The sequence below is a fragment of the Octopus bimaculoides genome, chromosome 6 (assembly GCF_046866305.1).
Source record: "Octopus bimaculoides isolate indiv1 chromosome 6, ASM4686630v1, whole genome shotgun sequence".
Taxonomy (NCBI): domain Eukaryota; kingdom Metazoa; phylum Mollusca; class Cephalopoda; order Octopoda; family Octopodidae; genus Octopus; species Octopus bimaculoides.
In genome coordinates this window covers 18441247-18456893 of record NC_142933.1, presented here as the reverse complement: position 1 = coordinate 18456893, position 15647 = coordinate 18441247, and the positions used below count along the sequence as shown (strand labels likewise).

General features: G+C 36.9%; 1 pseudogene across 1 annotated transcript; it reads left to right on the top strand.

The window, feature by feature from the left end:
- Positions 1-1818: 1818 nt before the first annotated feature.
- LOC149134960 (chymotrypsin-1-like) lies at positions 1819-12658 on the top strand (annotated as a pseudogene). Its single transcript, XR_016242137.1, has 6 exons — positions 1819-2005; positions 9998-10157; positions 10844-10971; positions 11712-11846; positions 11942-12087; positions 12417-12658. The product of XR_016242137.1 is annotated as a chymotrypsin-1-like (transcript).
- The last annotated feature ends 2989 nt before the right edge of the window (positions 12659-15647 follow it).

Here is a 15647-nt window from a genome sequence, read left to right as displayed (position 1 = left end):
AATAAACTCTGAAATATTGACACGAGCGCCCTAATCCTGGTTGTTACAGTCAGAACGCTTCGGTCGTTTTGCCCTTCAGTCCTTTTCGGATCCCGTCGTGTCTCGTGATATTTACTGAACTTCTAGCCCGAGCCCTAAATTAAATCTAGAGTACCCTCATTTTGATATCCATTTCAATAATTTTCTTCCATTAGTTATTTCTATTACAAGTGATGTCGCTTGCTCGTTCCTCTTGAAGCAAAGCGTATAATGTTTGTCCGAAACAGGAACGGAACTCACGTTTATTTGCTCGACCACTACATTTAACAGCTATCAACTCTTTAAGGCAATCAGGATGCAGAGGGGAGGCACGAGGCCGCCAACCACAAAGAACCTTGGTAGACCTGGTCGGCTCTACGCATGATATTTACTGAACCACTAACCTGTGATGACCCTAACCTCATCAAACAAGAGCAAGAAGCAGCAAGCAAGCAAGGTGAAAACAATTATGTAATGGAAATTAGGAGTTCTAAATCTAATTTTTAGGTCATAAGTTAATTGTTCTTTCATTCTGAAGTAAAAGTTCCTATAAAGTGCTTATGTCTAAGCTAGATCTATTGAGGAGTTTATTGTTCATGTCCAGGGACTTCTTTCTTAAAGAAAGACCACAAAATTAAATGATAATTTCTGAAGGAAACTGGAAGTCAGTAACCTATGTAGAGCAAAGTCAAGATGACGGAAGAATTAACACTTGAAAATAGGACGATAAGAAAATCCAGCGCATAAGCTGCAATGTGATAGCATTCTTCTTAGGCCTAGAGTACCGAAGAGCACCATATGGGAACCGTTATTTTAGAAAGACATCTATGAGCATAAAAAGCAAATGTTGAACTTTTTAATTTCTATTGGATAACCATCCGGCAGGACAATGTGAGTGGCAATAAGTATTGGTCACATGCTAAGTGCAATATTATAATTAGTGGACCTGGGTTAATCCATTGGGTCACTCAAGCAAAATAAACTCCAGTTCAAGCAGAATGAACAAGCGACACCATACTTAGATGAATACTAAGAAGGGAAAAGCCCTAAATATGAAAAGCAGAATGAGAACAATCTTACCTCTTGGGCTAAATAGAGCATTCCGCTCGACATACCAGAAACGTTAAGAAACACAACAGACACCTGGAAAAGCTCGGAGGGTACAACGATTCTGACTGTAATCAAAATGACAAGGACATTTTAGTCAATTAATATCATTGTATAATAATCCTTTCTACTAAACGAGCAAGACCCGAGATTTGTGGGGAAGGGGGGGGGATACTCGATTACATCGACCCTAGTGAAACACTGGCGCTTTATTTATCGACCCCGAAAGAATAAAAGGTAAAGTCGACATCGGTAGAATTTGAACTCAGAGCGTAGTAAAGGGCGAACTGCTGCAAAGCATTGTGTCCGCCATGCTAACGATTCTGCCAGCTAGCGGCCTTTTGTCATTGTATAATAATTGTATTCCTTATCTCAGAAATTCAGATAAAATATTCCATAATTTTTACAGGATTATAGATTCTATTACACTTTTGAAAAGATCTACGCGTAGATTGCAATCACTTCATGATTTCGTTTTAAAATTAATATATACGACTTTGATTAATTTGCAGGCATCAGTTACATCATATAACTTGAGTTTTGGAACGCTCATTGATGAAACCAGGTTTACTGACCCGGCCTTTGTTGATCATAAGGTTATTCTTATTGAGTTTCTGTATGTGTTAAGGAGTACACTACATTCACTGAAACAAAAGATTAGAACCAGTGAGATTTAGAGTTTCTTGGGCCAACATGAAGAACTGCTCCTTAGTTGACTTCCTAGGGATTCCATCTCGTCAGTCCGTTGCAGTTGAGAATGTCGAAGATGTTGACCGCTTTACTCATTTCGGCAGTATGATCCTTAGTAGTATCATCTGCGTGTCCAAAGTCTTAAAAGGACTTGGACAGGCTGGTGCCGCTCTGGACTCACGGGGCAAAGGTGTCTGGCGTTAATGATATCTGAGCATGAGAAAGGTTCGGGTCTTCAGGTCTTCAGGTCTCTGGTCCTCCCCGGTTTACTCTACATTTGCGAGACTTGGACGCTGATTGGGGCCGTTATGAGCCGCCTGAACTCCTTTGTTACCAGGATGTTTCGCAGAATGATGTCATAAATAACGTTAACGCTAAATTTGAGTAAAATTGTCGCTTTTTGTAGCAAAATTGTTACAAATTGTAACAAGACTGGTCCCCGGGAACCGCTGAAGCCAAGCGGTAACAGTTTGATACGAATCTTGAGAAGGACTTTAATGTGTTCTCAGATGGTGCAACAATCACGGTTGAAGTAGCCCTGAGAAGGGCTTTTTTGTCGTTCTCATGGCGGTAACAATTTGATAGGAAGCCCTGAAAAGGGCTTTAATGCGTTCTCAGGTGGTTTAACAATCATATGTAAAGTGGCCCTGAAAATGGCCCTTTTTCGTTTACACCGAAAGCAACGGAGTTGTTTTTGTGGAATGTGAAACTCTGACAAAACAGATGATGCAAACTTAGGTTGGACAAAGGAAAAGAAACAAGGTTGAGGAAAGTTAGTAACTTTGAAAGCATGACTACAGTAGCACTCACATACCACATACCAGGTCTGCAAAGTTGAACTGATGTAGTGGAGGCACCGAGGTTCACAAATTTGAAAGTAGTTGGCGCGTGATGCCCCTACAACACCTCTCTGTAGACCACATTTTCGCTTTGCCATTAGGGGCAAGTGCGAATAGATTTTGTTTCTTTCGAGCTCTGGAGAATCCAACATATAACTGGCAATGAGAGAGACATGGTTCGCCTAAATGGAGGCCTTGGGACTTATTGATTGATATGGCGAAGCATAGTCGAAGAGGAAACTGAAGTCGGCGCAGCGGACAGGGAAATTCCTTGCCTGATGGAGTAAGAGGTATTCCAGGTATGAACACATCCTCTCTCATGCGACATTCCGCGAGAATCGTAGCCTCAATGACATACGGCAGCAGGTTTTCATCACTAACTGCGTTCTGTTGTATGCAGAACGTTGGTGGCTCCAGATTCCTCAGCAGCATCACTGGAGCTCCAGGTTTGAAGCACAATGTATGAGTTGGTTGTGTGAGGGGTTTGAAGGAATTGAGGAATTCTGTTGGAAAATTAACAACCTCTTCTGGAATTGTAGGTATGAAGAATTCCAGGAAGGCACGGCAACGAATCTTCATTGAGTTTCGTCACAAAGTTGTTTTTCGGTGCTAGTATGGCCCTATCGCACAACCAACTTACGTCTTTGTAATTTTTCGGTAGAATGGGGAAATCAGCAGCCATGAGATCGTCAACAGTGTAGACAACTGTGCATACTTATGAGACTATCATTTCTCCAACTGCATCCAAAGGCGCATTGCCGTCGGCAACTGTTAGGTCTTTGGAAAAATCGACTGACGAGCGGTCGCTGGCTGAGCTCGCATGTTGGTTTTAAGGGAGAACATTATTACCTGCTGCCACAGGTGAGAGGACTTAATGCAAGCTTCCACAGCGTCCTCCCTGGTGTCTTCGGGAATACCTGGAAGAGTTTGCCTAAAATCACCAGATAGCAGGGGAGATAACCCTACCATTAGACGGTGGCAGTCCCTGATATCTTGCAGAGTCTTATGTAGGGGCCCGAGGGATGCTTTATGGGCCATTCATCCCACACAATGAGCTGGAACCTTCTCAAGACTTCTGCTTTGTCCGAAACCTTGCTCTTATCGCAAGATGCAGAGTCAGACGTAGTCGTATTAAATGGAAATTTAAAAGTGGAATGAGCACTCCTACCCCCGGGTAGTAGAGTTGCAGCAATCCCAGAAGAAGCCACAGCCAAAGCGATCCCTTTCTGTTGCCTTACTTTTCCAAAAAAGAGCCTCGTAACGAATGTTTTACATGTTCCTGCTGGGACATCCAAAAAAGAAAATGCCTCCTTTGTGATCCCGAATGGAATCAACAGCGATGTTGTAAGCCCGCTGCTGCTCTTGCAACAACTTTGGCTCATTTTCGTTGATGTGTCGTTCATGGGGATTAACGTCATATGATATTTCCTGAAAGATGTCTGTTGAAAGCGTGTGTGAACCCGTTCGATGAACTTTCGGTAGCCCATAAGATGGAAGTTCATTTCCGCCGGCAGATAAAATTCTAACTTCAATGTCAACGAGAGCTCTGTTGTAGAATTCGTCGCTAAGACCTACGTCCAAGCCAGGAAGCAGCAGTTGTCCATGGTGTTTGAAGTCTTCAGAAAGGTCTATTTTATATTTCTCCGACAGAGATACAGGATCACTGAGCTCGCATGTTTGCAATAACACCGCAAAGCGCTCTCGGAGTCTTCTTGCTCATCGCCATATAGCTGCCTCCGCTAGTGTTGCAACACACTAAGCACCGTCTTCTAGCAGCCCACATTTAAAGCAAGTTTCGCGGTATGTGGTACAAACTCCTTTCTTAAAACCTTTCATGTTGTCGAAGGCGCAGATAGAAACACTCCCGTTGGCTCGGATGACCTGTGTAAACTCTCCCGAGGCAATGGAACAATTTATGCTGGGATGTCCATCAACGGTTGATATTTCCAATGAAAAACTTGCGTTTAAGTCTAATGTGCATATTCGATTTATCAGCGTTACGGAAGGCCTACGAATGTACACAAAGAATGCCTTAATGTAAAGTTATTAAAAGGAGGACTTCTATCACTCTATACCATTTCTAATGCCTTCAGAGCATAATGATACACTTCAATTATAACTGCAATACATATATTTTTGTATTGAAGGATTTCTAATTCTGTATGTTGATTTTTCTTTTAATGGTTTCAGTCTTTAACTGAAGCCATGTTGCAGCACACTTTTTAATTGACGATTATATCGAACAAAGTTGCATTGACTGGAATGCACTCTATTCACATCGCAATGCTGAACAGAAATGTGAGGATACGTAACCAGAATATATCTACTACGAAAAGGTATAATCAGAAATGGTATTAATAGAAATTATACCATCCAACAACGGCTGCCCACAAGTGTCATCAGGGTACTAACTCCAGTTGCTGCACAATGTTGTTGCTAAAACAATATAAAATGCCAATCGGAAATAAGACTGTCTTGAAATGAATACAGAGTATTCCCCTGTTATTGAATCTATACACAAACATCAGCACTAGGAATATTGGCGGAACAACCTAATCAAAACTTCTATTAAGTGCAAACATAACAGGTCGGATAAGCACGATCAACTGCATAGAAACGTCCAACTTTAATGTTTTGATTAGAAAGTCACGTTTATACCAATTATAAATAGTGCATTTGGTTTTGTGAGTAAACGCCTAAATGATAATCTAGATAAGCTGGGTTCTTCAAAAATGAAAAAAAAAAGGTAACAACCGGCTAATTCGCACATATCAAATGGAGTCTGTAAGTGAAACATTAAAAATATGCAACATTTCTCAAGTCTAAAACGTGACATTGTTTTATTTTATCTAAATTCCTATAAAGGGGCTTTATATCTTTGTTAGAAACCAGCTCTTTCCCCAGAGGAAGGTTTCAAGTAAGTAAAAATCAGAATGTGTGTTTGTGTACCTGTGTGTTTACCTGCATGTATATGGTAATAATAATAATGATCCATGGATGGAATTTATAAATATTTTATCACTACGAGCGTTTCTCCAAATCACATGTTTTTCTGACCATTGCCCGCATTTCTGCGTACTCGAAAACGTTTCCTGTAAGCGAACTTAAAGGATATATGTCTATGTATACAAAGAATATAAAGTAAGCCTGGAGATATGAGATGAATATATTTCACCAGTTGATAAACATAACATAGTACTATCGTAAATTTTACAAACCAATACAGATATAGGAGAGTAGTTTTCAGATCGATAGTTTATCATCGTTACATCAATGTTCCAACTACGGTATGCACATACAAAAAAATATTCTTAAAAAATTTTTCATTGTTGTTCTATACATTATAAATTAGAAGATGTGTTTTTCTATGGGTATAGCGGAGTTGAAAAATTGATGTAACCATGGCAATCTGTTACATGATCAGGAAATCCTCAACAATTACACTGGTCAACACACGTTTTCTGTCACAAGAGTTATCCAAGGTTTTTAGCTAATTTTGGACGTTGAATCGAGATCTGGCATCAGATTTAGTCTATTACATCAGAATTTTGAGTTATAAAATGATTTACTTTTGCTAGAAACAATTCTTTAATGCTCATAAAAGAAGAATGAAACATACGTAGATGCAATTTTTAATAGTATTCTTTTTAATCTAATAAATCGAAACACAAAGTTATGGGAGTAAATGCGCATTAGCAAGTGAGAATTAAGGCTGGTGATAACAAAATATGAAGGGGGAATTTCAACCATGTTTCGTGGTCTGCTACCACAACAGCTCCTTTATAGGATCCAGTTAGCTCAAGGCATCATCAGGAGGAACCACGTCCGGTTTCGGCCCCTACTCCTCTACCGTGTCTTCAGCTCTGGTGTTGGGTGTATGTCTTCTTTCTTCTATTCCCTGGCCTCTTCGATGCAGCATCAACGAGTGTCAGCGTCCGACTGATCGTCATGTCAAGTTCCCGTTTATTATGTTCATTCATTCTGATCATTTTATTATGTTTGAGTCCCATCGGCCTTGGTAGCGTTCTTCCAATACTCTTACGTCTTGATGAACGCGTTCTCCTTGTTCTTCGCTAACAGCACCCTGGTTTTCAAGAAACTCATCCAAGTGACTATAGGTAGTGCAATTTAATGCTCATTCTACATCTAAGCGCTTGCAATCACTAGAACAGCTTGAACATATTGAAAATTAGTATGACAACCCAGCCAAAATTATCGCCAAAAGCAGTGTAAAGTTAACTTTTAGTATGCTCCAAGTAAATAAATGCATATACAGATAGCACAAAAGTGAGATACGATAGTGCAAGTTTGATGTCCATTTTGGAATCAGTATCCAAAATTTAGTCTAAAACAGCTCTAAGCTATTATGCCAGAAACTAAAAGTTTATTTTGTTGACTAGTGTTATTTTGTCTATCACATTGAACAGCGATGTTTGTCTCCATTTTAGATTAAAACACGAAAAGTCAGGCAAAATTACGATTAAAATCACGTGAGATTTTTCGATAAACAAAGACAAGATATTAAATGGATCAACTTTTGGATGATCATTTCTCTTGGTTCCACTTAAGGAAAAATTCGATTCCTTCGGATTTTTTTTACCCATATACCTGCATTTATATTTTATAATTACTCTTTTACTCTTTTACTTGTTTCAGTCATTTCACTGTGGCCATGCTAGAGCACCGCTTTAGTCGAGCAAATCGACCCCAGGACTTATTCTTTGTAAGCCTAGTACTTATTCTATCGTTCTATTTGGCCGAACCGCTAAGTTACGGGGACGTAAACACACCAGCATCGGTTGTAAAGCGATGTTGGGCGGGGGGGGGGGAAACACAGACACACACACACACACACACACATATATACGACAGACTTCTTTCAGCTTCCGTCTACCAAATCCACTCACAAGGCTTTTGTCGGACCGACGCTATAGCAGAAAACATTTGCCCAAGGTGCCACGCAGTGGAACTGAACCCGGAACCAAGTGGCGCGTAAGCAAGCTACTTACCACACTGCCACTCATACACCTATATTCTATAATTTCTACACTTAATAGTTCATATTTACATGTATGAGCACCTGGTCCACAAATTTCATATGTTTATCACATGGCTTCGCGTCAAAAACGTTTTTACCTTGTTATAATTATGTATATTATCAGTTTTTTTTTATATTTTATGACATTATGTGTATATTCATGAATTAGTATATATATATGTTTTCAGTCAATGGATCATATGGTGTTTTGACAAATAATGCCATTCAAGAGCTCTGTTAAGAACTTCTACGGCATGCACCGTGTTTTCCTCACAACACCTTCTGGTTGTCGTCAAGGCCTCGACGTCAAGGCCTCGACGAGCTAGTCAACAATGAAACTGTTGACAACAAAGGAGAAAATATTATTTTAAAATAACTGTATAAAAAACGAAAACATTTATCTGACAACCCAATATAATTTGATGAATGTCCTCATCATTGTGATTATATTTACAACATTTTGCATGTAATATTTCATAACGTTCTAGGAATAGCGAGCCGAACCCCTTATTAAGCCTGAGGAAGATTGTTCCAATTCCGCTTTTCATATTTAGAGCTTTTCGTCACTTACTATTCTCGTAATTGTGATGTCGCTTGTTCATTCTACTTGAACTAGAGTTTATTGTGCTTGAGTGACCCAAGGAGTTAACTCAGACCCATTAACTTATAATACAACGCTTAATATTTCATCAACGCTTATAGCGAGTCATATTGTGACACAGAATATTTACCCAATGGGAATTAGGTGTAATCCTTGCTTTTAATAATCATAAGTTTCCTTCTAAAACAAAGGCTCCCACATGGTATTCATCACTAACCATGTCTTACGAGCAAACTATCTCATTGCAGCATATGCACTTCTAGTCATCGTATCTTGAAGTATTGTTCATTATCTCTTATCTCGACTTTGTTCTACAAGGGTTGCTGACTTCAATTTACTTTCACAATTGATCAATTATGATTGGTTTTTCAGATCTCTCCAGAGAATGTAACATAACATTACCTCAACTAATTTACACACAGCTATTGGTCGTGGTATTCTCCCTTTGGGTTTTGTACTAAAAAAAGATTTCTCTGAACGTTATTTATAAACACATCAGGAGACTTAACATTAAGTTAAACACTTTATATGAACCTTTAGATAAGAATGAAAGAAAATTTAACTTATGGTCATACTATTTAGATTTTCAGTCTCCCATTTCTGCTACACAATTGACTTACAGAAAAACGAGACAATGAATATAAGCGTTGATAATAATATGTAAAGTGATATGGTTGCGCAGATGTGAGTGAGTTCTAGAGGGACGAAAAAGGAACCACATGTAAGATGTGTACGGAATGGAAGAACAGGTCTGATATAGTTATTGAAATGAGGATAATTCATAGCCGGGGTTTTAATTCAGGGTTCGGTTCGGAGCACAGGGAAGAGCGCGGAATACGACAGGAGGCCAGAAGCACATAATAGAACAACGGCTGAAACTTTCTCACTGTAAAAACCAAGATGAGGGCACAGATACCAGAGGCATAAAATTTAGATGGATCAATCTACATAGAAATTATCCGAGTAGACAACATAATAAAATATATCTTATCACACAAAAGGTAATTGTTTTCAAAGAATGCGCATAAAAACACTACATTGAAGATATATGAATTTAAAATATTACATTTCAAAACAACAATATTCGTTCAATAGAAATTAGAACAACACGTTAGTGAGATAATGTAAAATTTTATTGATTTAATATTTTATTTGATAACATGAAATACTTTACATTGAAATATTCGCTCTTGTTCTGCTCTATATTGTTTGAATATTGATGGATAATTACAGCTGTTCTTTCTCTAAAGACATTTTCCTAATGATACTTGCCTATAAAACCTATAAATACCACACTCACTCTAACTCTAGCATCAGTTCAGTTATTCTACACCAGTAACTAAACATCTAGTGCCACCATGCTGTCTCTCTGTTGCCTTCTTTTTGCGATTGCTTCAGTTTCTGCTGGTAAATCATGTCTCCCGACCGGGTGATTCTTTATGTTCAGACTTCTCAAAACTCGTCTCCATACCGACTGATATCGTTATTAATACTTGTATAAGTAAATTCTACATATATTCATAAATCGTTAATTTAATGTGAATAGTGAGTTTGGAACTGATTTTTTTCATCTAATTGCTGCTTATTCAATTACAACCATACAAAATACAGCGATAGATATATCGTAGACATTCAACAATAATTCATCTACAAATATGTATTTGTATAAATGTATATTTATTTGCGTTGGTGATTTTCTTTCAGGAAAAGAAACGCAGATCGTCGGTGGATCTCAAGCACGAAACTGTGAATTTCCATCTATTGTCCATCTCTAAATATTTAACCAACCCACAGATGACAGGATTAGTGTATGTGGAGGTACTTTGATTGATCCTACACATGTATTGACAGCGGCTCATTGTCTGTAAGTATATATGCAGTATATACATAAGTGTATATACAGTACATATAGACGTCTTCACACTATCATATTACATCGCTTAATGATTATGAAGAAAGTTTAGATACCATGCTTGTATAATATAAACGTTGAAAAGAATTACTTGGTGTAAATACCAGCATGTATACTGGCTTTAATATCAGATTAAAATTTACATTGAATTTTATGTTTCCAACAAACATACGATATATCGTCTTTCATTCTAAAGTCGCGGAAGTATTTACTTAAAGAACATATTTAGTTTTCAACTAAAGACTATTAAGTCAAATTAATACAAAACTTGAAACTTCAAACATTCTTCCATTACTGTGTGTATTAATTATTCATTCTAATTTCTGAATGTCTAATATCATTCTGATCAACAACACCTGTAGAATTATATTTTAGGAAACACATACTATTCCGATATCTAAATGAACTGCAATATTTAATGAATCTTTTGGACAAAGTCGATTTCCTCGACCCTGTTGATCAACAGGCTCTTATTTTATTCACAAGAAAGGCAAGAACCAACATTAATCAATTGAGACTCATTTAACAATACTATAAAGAACAGACAAACATTTTAATGTCCAAGAGAAGAATTTCAAGTGCATGACGATATAAAATTACTCTCTGCTAAAGATTTGCTATATTTGATTTGATTTTAGAGAAGGACATGTCAGAAGGGTGAAAGTAAATATTGGTTCCAACAACAAGTGGGCTCCTGGTCCCCAGTCAACAACTGCCAGTCAAATTGTGAAACATGGCGGATACGTACATACTAAATTACTGATCAGTGAGTATTACAATTAAAATGTCTTCATACACCTTATAAATTCTTTCTTTCCTCTCACCTTTTATTAGTAAATATCAGTGTTTCCACACCTGCAATATAGTATCAATATACGATAGCCATTGTTTTTGTGGTTTCACTTCAGTGTTTCTGTGAGGAGTGTTTAAACACTAAAATGTCACCATCGTTATTTATCACGGATGCCATTGTTCAGTCATTCTAGATTTATTTGAAACAATTGAAATTGTGTGTAAGAGACTATCCAGATTACATTTCCGCACTAGCTGGGGCTACTAGTATTGGTGTAGCATTTAGTAAGGATGATGTTGATAATAATGTTCATGTGATGATGATGATGATGATGACGATGATGATGATGATGATGATGATGATGATGATGATGATGATAACAACGACAACAATAATTCGTTTGTAATGTTAAGGTTTTTAGGGTTCTATTTCACTACATCACCATCGAGATAAAAAACATATTACACATATAGTGATAGAATGCATAATATATTTGTATTTCTATCATATTTGAATTCATATAACTTGTCCCTCTTATTTTAACTTCTTCTTTTACTCATCATCTTATATCTATCTATTTATCTATCTATCTATCTATCTATCTATCTATCTATCTACATATACACCATGTATTTCTGTATATTTCTTCATCTCTAATATATGCATGACTAACTGACATCTATGTCATTTTTATACGTGTTTTTCCCTGAAAGAAAACGACATTGCCATATTGACTTTGAACCATGCGGTCCATGAAGATGGATGTGTCCAATTTGCAACTATGGCCGAACCACAAGAAAAATTTGATAGAAAAAGATGTATCGCTGCTGGATGGGGAACTTTGCAATGTAAGTAACCACGAAAATTTATCAAGTGTTCATGTAATCCCAATGTAATCATCGCTGATAGATATTAATCATTAATGAATTTGTTCTCCTTTCAGTCCAAGGAAATAGCCCTAACGAATTATTTAAAGTGGCCCTTCCAGTTATTCCTCATGATATTTGTAAAAACAGATCTGGGATGCGAATTGCTGACGGAGTTCTTTGTGCCGGAGATTTCGTACAAAGTGGAAAGTCTACATGTCAGGTATATAGTATTGATATTATAGTATATACCTATTGTAATATCTAATTGATACGTCTCTCTGAATGATAAATACTAATATATACTAAGATGTCGGGAGTGTACGTTTTAGATCACGCTCGTTTGCGTGTGTTTGCATTAATGCAAGGATATAGGCTCCAGAAAGCTTTGCAGTTTCGAAAAGAAAATTGTTTATCTTTACAAGTAAATTATCCTACTGAATATATTGAGCAAATAATTAATTTTTTGAAATAATCTTTGAATATGATAAACTTTATTCAATGTCTATTAATTCCAGCAACTTTAATATTATATCGTTTGTAATTTTGCAGGGTGACTCTGGTGGTCCACTCTATTGTCGAGGCTCAAAGGGTAAAATGGTCTTGGCAGGTGTCACATCCTTTGGACATAATTGTGATACAAAAGTCAGTGCTTTCTCTGCTGTCGGATATTTCCGAAACTGGATCGACAGTCATTTGTAAGATGTACTTTGATGATGTCTGTTATCGAAGGAACGTCAGCAAAATGCTCTCCACAATGTATTAACTAAACAATAAATATATAAAATGATTTATCTGATTGTCGTTGTTCTAATGTTACATAAGTGTGTTCAGTTATTTCACTATTTGTAGTTTTGTGGTTGATACTTCCGTAGAGTAAGTTTGTATCTCTTAGAGATTATAATAGTAGTTAGCAGATTATCCTCATTTACTAATTCCCAAATGGTTGATATTTTGATTGTTCATATTTGAAATACAAAACGGAACCCATCTGCAGGATTCTGCAACCAGAAGTATAACAAAATTATATTTTGAAATCTAAGAATATTCGATATCATCTTGTTTCTATTAACATTTCAGAAGCATAATCGTATTAATTGTCAGTGTATTGAATTTGTGTTCTCTCAGTGCTACTTTCGGTTTTTTGCCACATCTCACTCTCAGCAGGGACACACACAGGTCTTGGTGAAATATGATCTTACTTAAAAAGCAGGTGAGGGTTGGCAACATGAATGTTTTGCCTCAACAAAGTCTTCCAACTCATGCAAGATTGGAAAATCAGACGCTATCCACCAAGCTTCGAAGTGTATCCCTTGACCAAGTTTGCATACATGAGGCTGATAACATCATAAGACACTCCCAGTCCCGCTTCTTCTGGAGACTCCACGCCCAGACTACGCAATACCTCACGAACCTATTGCTATCAAGAATGCTACACTTTTTGTATTCTTCCCGATATTACATAACGAAAATGGTATTTCTCTGTTCATTATAATAACACAAGCTTTCTTTATATACATAAAAAAGACCTCTGTATCTAAACCTTAAAGTTGCCCTTATTTTGGTAATAAATGGAATTTCAGAGCCATATCAGTGATGCATCTTTGTGCAGCATATAAATTTTACGCCTCTAGTATCTGTGCCGTCATCTTGGTTCTTACAGTTAGAACATTTCAGCTGTTGTACTCTTTTGTGCTTTTGGCCTCCTGTCGTATTCCGCGCTCTTCTATGTACTCTGCACCGAACCCTCAATTAAAACCACGGCTATGGATTATCCTCATTTCAATATCTATATCAGACCTGTTCTTCCATTCCTTACACATCTTACATGTGGTTCCCTTTTTGTCCCTCTAGAACTCACTCACATCTGAGCAACCATATCACTTTACATATTATCAACGCTTATATTCATTGTCCCGTTTTTCTGTAAGGCAATTGTGTAGCAGAAAGGGGAGTCTTAAATCTAAATTGTATGATCATAAGTTAAATTTTCTTTCACTCTAATTTAACGGTTCGTATAAAGTGTTTAAATTGATGCTAAGGAGAGAATACCACGACCAATAGCTGTGTGTAAATTAGTTGTAGTAATGTTATGTTACATTCTCTGGAGAGACCTGAAAAACCAATCATAATTGATCAATTGTGAAAGTAAATTGAAGTCAGCAACCCTTGTAGAACAAAGTCAAGATAAAAGATAATGAACAACACTTCAAGATACGATGACTAGAAGTGCATATGCTGCAATGAGATAGTTTGCTCGTAAGACATGGTTAGTGATGAATACCATGTGGGAGCCTTTGTTTTAGAAGGAAACTTATGATCAATAAAAGCAAGGATTACACCTAATTCCCATTGGGTAAATATTCTGTGTCACAATATGACTCGCTATAAGCGTTGATGAAATATTAAGCGTTGTATTATAAGTTAATGGGTCTGAGTTAACTCCTTGGGTCACTCAAGCACAATAAACTCTAGTTCAAGTAGAATGAACAAGCGACATCACAATTACGAGAATAGTAAGTGACGAAAATCCCTAAATATGAAAAGGGGAATTGAAACAATCTTCTTCCTTGGGCTTAAAAACGGGTTCAACACGCTATTTCAAGAACGTTACGAACTGGGAAAGTTCGGAAGATACAACGATCAAAATGTTGTAAGTATAATCACAATGATAAGGACGTTCATGAAATTATATTGGGTTGCCAGATAAATGTTTTCGTTTTTTACTCAGTTATTTAAAACTTATTTTTTATCAACAGTTTCTAAAGAATCAGTCAATAATATTTTCTTCTTCGTTGTCCACGGTTTCATTGTTGAGTAGCACGTCGAGACCTTGACGCTAAATTCACCGAGTCTTGATGCGAAAAATTCATCGAGTCATGTTTCCAGTTCCACGTCGTTGTTGAACGAAACGTCGCCCAGACTGTTGGATAACGATCACAAAATGTGATGACCAGAAGGCGTTATGTCAAGGAAATACGGTGAATGCTGTAGAAGTTCTTAACAGAGCTCTTGAATGGCATTATTTGTCAAAACACAACATGATCCATTGACTGAAAACATATATATATACTAATTCATGAATATACACATAAACTTATAAAATATTTACAAACTCATAATATACATAATTATAACAAGGTAAAAACGTTTTTGACGTGAAACCATGTGATAAACATATGAAATTTGTGGACCAGGTGCTCATACAAGTAAATATGAACTATTAAGTGCAGAAATTATAGAATTATAAAATATAAATGCAAGTGTGTGTGTGTGTAACTATATGTGTGAGAAAAATTCGAAGGAATCGAATTTTTCCTTAAGTGGAACCAAGAGAGATGATCATCCGAAAGTTGATCCACGTGATATCTTGTCATTGTTTATCGAAAAATCTCGCGTGGTTTTCATCGTAAATTTACGTAATTTTTCGTGTTTTAATCCAAAATAGAGACAAACATCGCCGTTCAATGTGATAAACTATATAACACTAGTAAACAAAATAAACTTTTAGTTTCTGGCCTGAAATCTTAGACCTGTTTTAGACTAATTTTCAGATGCTGATTCCAAAACGGACCTCAGATTTGCACTTTTGTATCGCATTTTTGTGCCATCGGTATATACCTATATTTACTTGGAGCATATCAAAAGTTAACTATACACTGCTATTTGCAGGAATTTTGGCTGGATTGTCATGCTAATTTTGAAATATGTTCAAGCTGAGTTTTGATTTAAAGCCCTTCCTTTTCTATTCAGGTGTCAACTAAACCACTGTGATCTAGTTAT